The sequence below is a fragment of the Triticum dicoccoides genome, chromosome 7A, assembly GCF_002162155.2.
Source record: "Triticum dicoccoides isolate Atlit2015 ecotype Zavitan chromosome 7A, WEW_v2.0, whole genome shotgun sequence".
Classification (NCBI taxonomy): domain Eukaryota; kingdom Viridiplantae; phylum Streptophyta; class Magnoliopsida; order Poales; family Poaceae; genus Triticum; species Triticum dicoccoides.
In genome coordinates, this window is record NC_041392.1 from 747,006,999 (window position 1) to 747,013,977 (window position 6,979).

At 42.6% G+C, this 6,979-nt stretch overlaps 1 pseudogene; it reads right to left on the reverse strand.

Moving 5' to 3' along the window:
* Window positions 1-398: 398 nt before the first annotated feature.
* Window positions 399-5,274, reverse strand: LOC119331645 (annotated as a pseudogene).
* Window positions 5,275-6,979: the final 1,705 nt, after the last annotated feature.

The following is a 6,979-nucleotide window of genomic DNA, read 5'->3' on the forward strand; positions in this document are numbered from 1 at the left end:
TAGGACCAATTTGGAGGCTCTGCTTCTGAGGATGTTAGTATTCATTTGTTGTCTAACATGACACGCATAAAGGATTATGATCCTGACGTTTTGAAGTTGCATCTTTTTCCTTTCTCTTTGAGAGGAAAAGCAAAATATGGCTTCTAGATTTTCCTAGAGGTAATATAACCTCATGGACTGATTGTTGTAGTAACTTTTTATCTAATTTTTTTCAATCTATAAAGGTTATGCAACTTCATTCACAGATAACAAATTTTAAGCAAGAAGATCATGAGCTACCAGCGCTTGTGTGGGATCGCATGAAAAAGGCTATAAGGAATTGTCATAATCATGGAATGGAAGAATGGTTACTCCCTTCATATGTTTTATAATGTCTTAAATCCTATGTCAAAACCATGCTTTGATACATTGCATACAACGCTCTTAGTCCATATCATACACATGTACATCAACAGAAAGCAAAGATGTTTCCTTTGATGGTTTTGTTTCTACATTTTCCTTGCGGAGGAGAAGGAAGGAAAGATGAATCATGTGTTAGATTGTAACTAGCTAGAGTTTTGAGGGAAGACGGTGTGAATGAACTTGAGGAAGCGCTCTGAGTAGAATTGTGGTTTAACAGAAGATATTGACAAGGGGTTGTACTTATACTTGATGGACTTATATGCATGCTCAATCTTCTTCTTCATGTTATACTTTTGGAGAATATCAATGATCCCTATGTAGAGTACCACATCATATACTTGGCAGAGCGATTTGCTGCCATCTTCTTCTTGTTTCTTTGCTCTTGCGGGCATGTTCACCCCTAGTTGGATTGGCAGCCTATCCAATTTGAGAGAAAAAATTAATCATCTATTGAACTCACAAATAACATTAGAACTAGAACATGAGAATTGACTAACATAAATTAATGAATGACCTTGCTGTGCATGGAATCAGAAGATCCACTTCCTCAAAACAAGCAGACGACAAACCCAGTGGGCTTCCCCGTATGTGAGGGCTAACAACGATTTCACCCTTTTGGTCGCTACCTCTTTGCACCAAAACCAACCCTTCACGATAGTTACAAGATGCTTTTTCCTCCATGGAATCTACATTAATCACCACCTCCAACATTAGCAACAATTAACCAACACATTGCTATTGTAAATGACATGTTATTGACTCAATACTTCGAGGATTTACATAAAAGTAATATATATGCCCGACGAAAATATGCATGCACAGTGCTTACCACCTTCTGTAAGAATGGCCAGTTTGTCTGGCACAAGACTTTCATGGCATGATGCTCCTCTTTTTAGGCTTTGACGAGCACGATAATGCAGACCAAGAAGCAAGCTGTAATCCATTATACCCTGATTCCTAAGAAACTCGCTGTCGGTCCCAATCTGCCTACATAGAACAAGAATTAAACATGGTTGTTAACTCAAAACTAGTCATGGCAATACATTTTTGTCATTCGTAGTGAATGCTTACTTAAGCAAAGCATCCCTCCAAGTAGGCTCGAGATGAAATGAATAGTTCAGATCTAAGTCTTTAAATGTCGTGTTCACGTCAATTTCAATTTTTTCATTTGAGCGGCCCAAAGATGAACCTTTCAAATCAAATCTTCGATGGACTCTAAGTTCTGTGTAGAACATGTTTCCCATCACTACAAACAGGAACTGCAAATACAAACAATCAAAACAAATGGTTCAACATTAGTCATTATTTCAAACAAAAATAACATCAATTATCTAATATGACATCTAACTAATATACCCTTTTAGAACCGAATGAAATGCACTCCCATGTTAAAAAATGTACGATTTTTGGGAAATACATTAATTTGACCATCAACCGAACCGTGATATGTTAGAGAAACATGTACACACAAATACCATCAAAATACACTCCTTCACAAATATATAGCAATATGTTAACATGATCAATCTATGTATGTATTACTAGCCGAAACAAAATAAAATCACAACTTCTATTAATTTTTGCATATTTATAAAATGAGAGAGATCACAACTAATAATGTCATTACCTTTCGACCACTGGAAGGTTTCACCCTGTGGATGCCAAAAAATTTAGTTACGAGTGTGTTCTCATAAGTATGGACATGGTGATAATAGTATGGAAGCATACGCAAAAGAACCTACATGAAAATATGATGTCAACAAAATGTCAAGTAGCAAATGTAAGCACATGCACATTAGGACAAGTTTGAACTAAAGTTTTAATATAGATCAATAAGTGAGCTACAAAACCAATTAAGAACTAGAATTCCTTATGAGGACATGTTGAACATCATAAAAGCCAGATCTGGATCATTAAACATCACTAAAAAATATAGTGGTTCACTACTCAATAAAAATTCTAAAATCAGTAAGTGGACACAATACCTTCGCTTCAGATTTCCGAAGAGTCTTGATCATAAACCGGTCATCTTGCGATAATAAAAATATGCTTCCACTCTTTCCGGGAGAAGAGAGCTCTCTAAGAGCATCACTTCCGCAAATGGATATCATATAATCTGTTGTATCAATCTTGAACATATCCCTCAAGTTTCTATAATAAAACAACAAGAAATTAATCTTATTATGTTTTGAAATAGGACAACATATCATGAGGATGTCTGACTAGCTATTCAAATGAGGAAATACCAAATTGTATGAGTTGTTATTAACCCTCACCTAATGATGGTAGTTAAGCCATTGATAAGCCAAGTATAAGGAAGTACTATATTAACATAAGAACATATGTTGACCAAAATAATATACTCAATCTTATTAAAAGAAAAGTGAGATAAAGCAACAAACCGGAAAACCATTGGGCAATAGTCTTTCCACTTAAAATCTACTGCATGATGCGCAGGAGTAAGCCGTGACCCTGTTATGGGGAAGTTCATCCAGAAACATGCTCTGGGGCCATAATCAGAAGTTCTCATTTCACGCGCCTGAATCGGTGTAATCTTTCCAACTGTGTACCTGAGTAGCATAATGACATTTAACTTTTAATGATCATTATTGGAAAATAAATTAGTTGGGTATTCAACAAGAAACCCCCATGTTAATAAACAAGGCACAATCCTCTTTTGCGCATGGATTAAAGGTAGTTAACAATATATGTATGTACTAATATCAGAACGTTACATGTCAATGCAACCGCAACAAACTGGGTAGATAGAGAGAAGAAAGTCCTCTAAAAGGTATCGGAATTTCAAATGATGATACGTTGTACTACATGTACGCATTACCTGATTCCAAGCTGTAGGCTGAGCATTAGATCATAGCTCCTGTGCCCTTTGATTATCGTCTCTCCAGGCCTTTTGACATCCTTCGCCGCCTTGCTCTGCCGACGACGTCTCGCATTTTTGGATGTTTCTGAGTTGCCGTTGTTCAACACAACCTCGCTGATCAGAACACCTTGCGCATACTCCCTTTCGAGTACCTCGAGGCTAGAATCAGCACTGTTTTCACAACCTTGTGTTTCAGAATCTCCTGCACTTGGTTTAGCCATCCCAATGCTCTCTCTGCAAAGGCAGCTTCTCTGAGGGAGATTGCTGATCAAAACTCAAGTTGTTTCTTCTGGATAATCTAGCACCCTCTCGGTTCGCACCGACATTTGTGTCGTTGTCGAAGAAAGAGGAGCATTGCATGACATTTGTGATGTCAGGCAGAACACCTCTCTTCCTTAGATCGTCGATGTAGAGCTCATGCTCGGCGAGGACTCCGCGAGATTTTGGGAAGAAAGTGCCCTTCCCATCCTTGACCCCCCTTGTCCAGATGCCTAGATAGTACCCACCGTGCTCCCACGTGTACAATCCGTACCCGTGCATCGTGTTGTCAAGCCAGTTCCCCTGAAATGAGTCCCCGGTGGTCCATGCAAGTACCCCTTTGCCAGACATGGTGCCATTTCTCATTGCACCGACGTAGGTGCTGCTGTCTGTTGCCCATGTGTACCTACCATGGCCTTCCATCTGGCCTTGAGCCCATGAACTGAGGTATGTGTCTCCATTGGGGTACGTCTGGAGGCTGACGCCGTGCTTGCGGTTCAGCTTCCATTGCCCCTTGTAGGAAGAAGAGGAGGTGTCGACATGTGTTCCTTCACCATCCATGTAACCGGCGGAGTATTCACCGTCGTAGACAGCTCCCGATGATGGCCATGTTGTTCTGCCATGGCCGTTCCTCATCCCTCTCCTCCACTCGCCGTCGTAGATGCAACCGGTGCCGGACCAGACGTACCGTCCAGTGCCATCCGGTAACCCACACGATGCAGTGCCAGAGTAGATGTCGCCGTTGGGTAGTGTGAGGTGTTTGACCGTGAGGCCGGCTGCAGGATTGGGTCTGGAGCTGGAAGCATCATTTGGGTGGTTTTGCTGAGAGAGGGAAAGGTCAACCGTTGCTTGAACTTGAGGGTTGTTGGGCAGAGCAGAGGGGGTGTCTTGCATATTTAGGGATCCCCTGTACATACAGGAGGTAGAAGAAAGAAAGGAAAGAATGAGTATCCTAGCTAGCTTCAAGTTGAGCATAGAACTGAAAGAATATACACATACATCATGCATACAAGAAACAGCAAGTTGTGCCTCTGTTTGATTGGAACATGTACACTAATTTATCATCGTACTGGTTGTTGTGATGGCAGTGGTAATACAGATCACCAAACCATAATAATGATAATAAAAATGCAGAGTCAGTAAAGAAGCATTTGCATATAGAGTACTAGCTCGTTCATTCATCAGAGAAAATACATGCTCACTCATTCATTAATCAGACAAAATATATACTAGTACCGGCCCCCTTCTTTTCTTAGTCTGCATGCATATGAGATTTGTCTTAAAATAAAATGTAGTACTAAGATTATAGGAAAATATAAAATCATTATGATTAGATGCATCATTGAATTAACTTTCATATTGCAGTATATCATTATGAGTGTTGTAGATGTTGATAATTTTGTATACAAATTTGGTCAAAATTTATGAAATTTGACCTAAAGACAAATCTTATATGCAAAGTGAAGAAAAAACGGAGGAAGTACTAGCTAGTAGGCTGGAAATCTGAAAGGACAGGAGAAGGAGAGGCGACGAACTAGAGAGAGAAACTGCCGCATGTATACTTGGAGAGGCGGCCGGAGAGGGCGAGAGGAGTGGCATGCAGCTCGTCGGCGGCGACGGCGAGAGAGAGGGAGGAAGGGATGCTTACCTGAGCTCTGCTGTGCTATGCGAGGCGACGAGAGGGATGGATAATGGACGCCGGCCTCCTCTGCTCTGCTATGTGAAGTGAAACGAACAAGAAGAGGAATGCTGCTTCTCGTGATAGATTAGATTAGATACTCAATGTGTACTAGTAGTAGTATTGTTTATTTTAACAAGAAGAGGCCAGACGAAGCAAGCAACTTGGCACACATTTCCGACAAAATTTACTACTACTCCCTTCATTCCACAATGTAGTGCGCTCACGCTTTCCGAGATTCAAGTTTCATCGTAAGTTTAACCAACGAGATCGATTGCGGCGGTAGCAAAAATTATACCATTGAATTCGTACTTTCGATATGAATTAAGTAGTATAATTTTTGCTCCCGCCACAGTCATTCTCGTTGGTTAAATTTACGATTAAACTTGGATATCAGACGTACTGTGGAATGGAGAGAATACTATTGAATAATAAAGCAGCTCACGCAACATGCATGCTTCTTGGCTCTTTCCTCTCCCGGCCCGCAAGGGATCGCAAAATAACAAGATCCATGTGCAATGAGCGGCGTGCCATCTCAAAAAACCAATGAACGATTGAAACAGTTCAAACTCCAAAATTTGATACATTTTGTGTGAGACAAAACAAATTCCGACAAAAACTAAAAGAATGTACTAGCATGGCTGTGATTTGTAAACCGATTTGTTCGTTATTATCAGCAAGCAATTATATGATTGTGCGCATCATTCGATACAAAGGCCCAGGGCTTTACCCACTTCTTGAAAGAAAATAAATATATAAGCATGCATGCACAGAGATGCCTAGGCTTGTTATTGCTATTGGATCGAAGAAAAGTAATGTCTTATCGTGTACAACTTCCACAGCGTTTGCTTAGCCGCCAAAGTCGCATGCATGAACTAGGATATAGCATGATGGATGTGACGTCCACTGTCTAGTTTGTTTTGTGATGGCGACCTCCTAACCAGCTAAGAGCAACTCTAACGGGCAACCCGTAAAAACATCTCGCATCCATCTGCGGACAGAGGTGATCAGTCCACGGACACGGAAGTGAGAGATAGCCATCCAACGCTTGCCGCATAATACATTTTCACAACAACTCAAACCAATCAGATAAAATTCATGCAAACTGGATGGTTTTCATTCAAGTTCGAATATAAATTACATAAAAAGGTTGATATTTCGACCGGTTAACTAAAAAACTAGAAAAAACCTAAACCATGTACCGGACGACCACCTCGTACGCGTGGCCGCCCTGTCCGGACGCACCGCCGTTTCCGTCAGTGCCATCGTCCCTCCAGCGGCGGCACGGCGCTGGAGGGATGCGGCAGCCTTGTCCAGCGGCTGCCTGCCGCTCGCGGAGGAGCCGCTCCGCCTCCTGCTGCGTCGCGTGGAGTGCCGCTGCGGCCACTGCCAACGTGGCCTTCGAAGCCCTGGCGGTGGGCTTGCCGCGACCGGCCTTGGCGGAGCAGTCGCTAAGCGACCCCTCCTCATGATCTTGGTGAGCTCGCTGTCAAGGCGGCGGCGACGTCTGGCGGGCGTCTCCGCGGTGGTCACGGAGCCGTCCAGGTCCAGCGCACATGCGCCTGCGAGGTCTGGGTCGTTGCAGACCCAGTCCAGTGCCACGTCGCTCTTAGCGAACGCGGGGCAGCGATTGGCATTGCGCCGCTCATACCGCTCCTGCTGTTGAGCCGCGTGCTCCGCCCTAGAGAAGATGGACCTCAAGCCCGAGGGACCGCCGATGAAGATGGACCTCTCTTAGGGCGTGCCCCCTACCTCGTGGG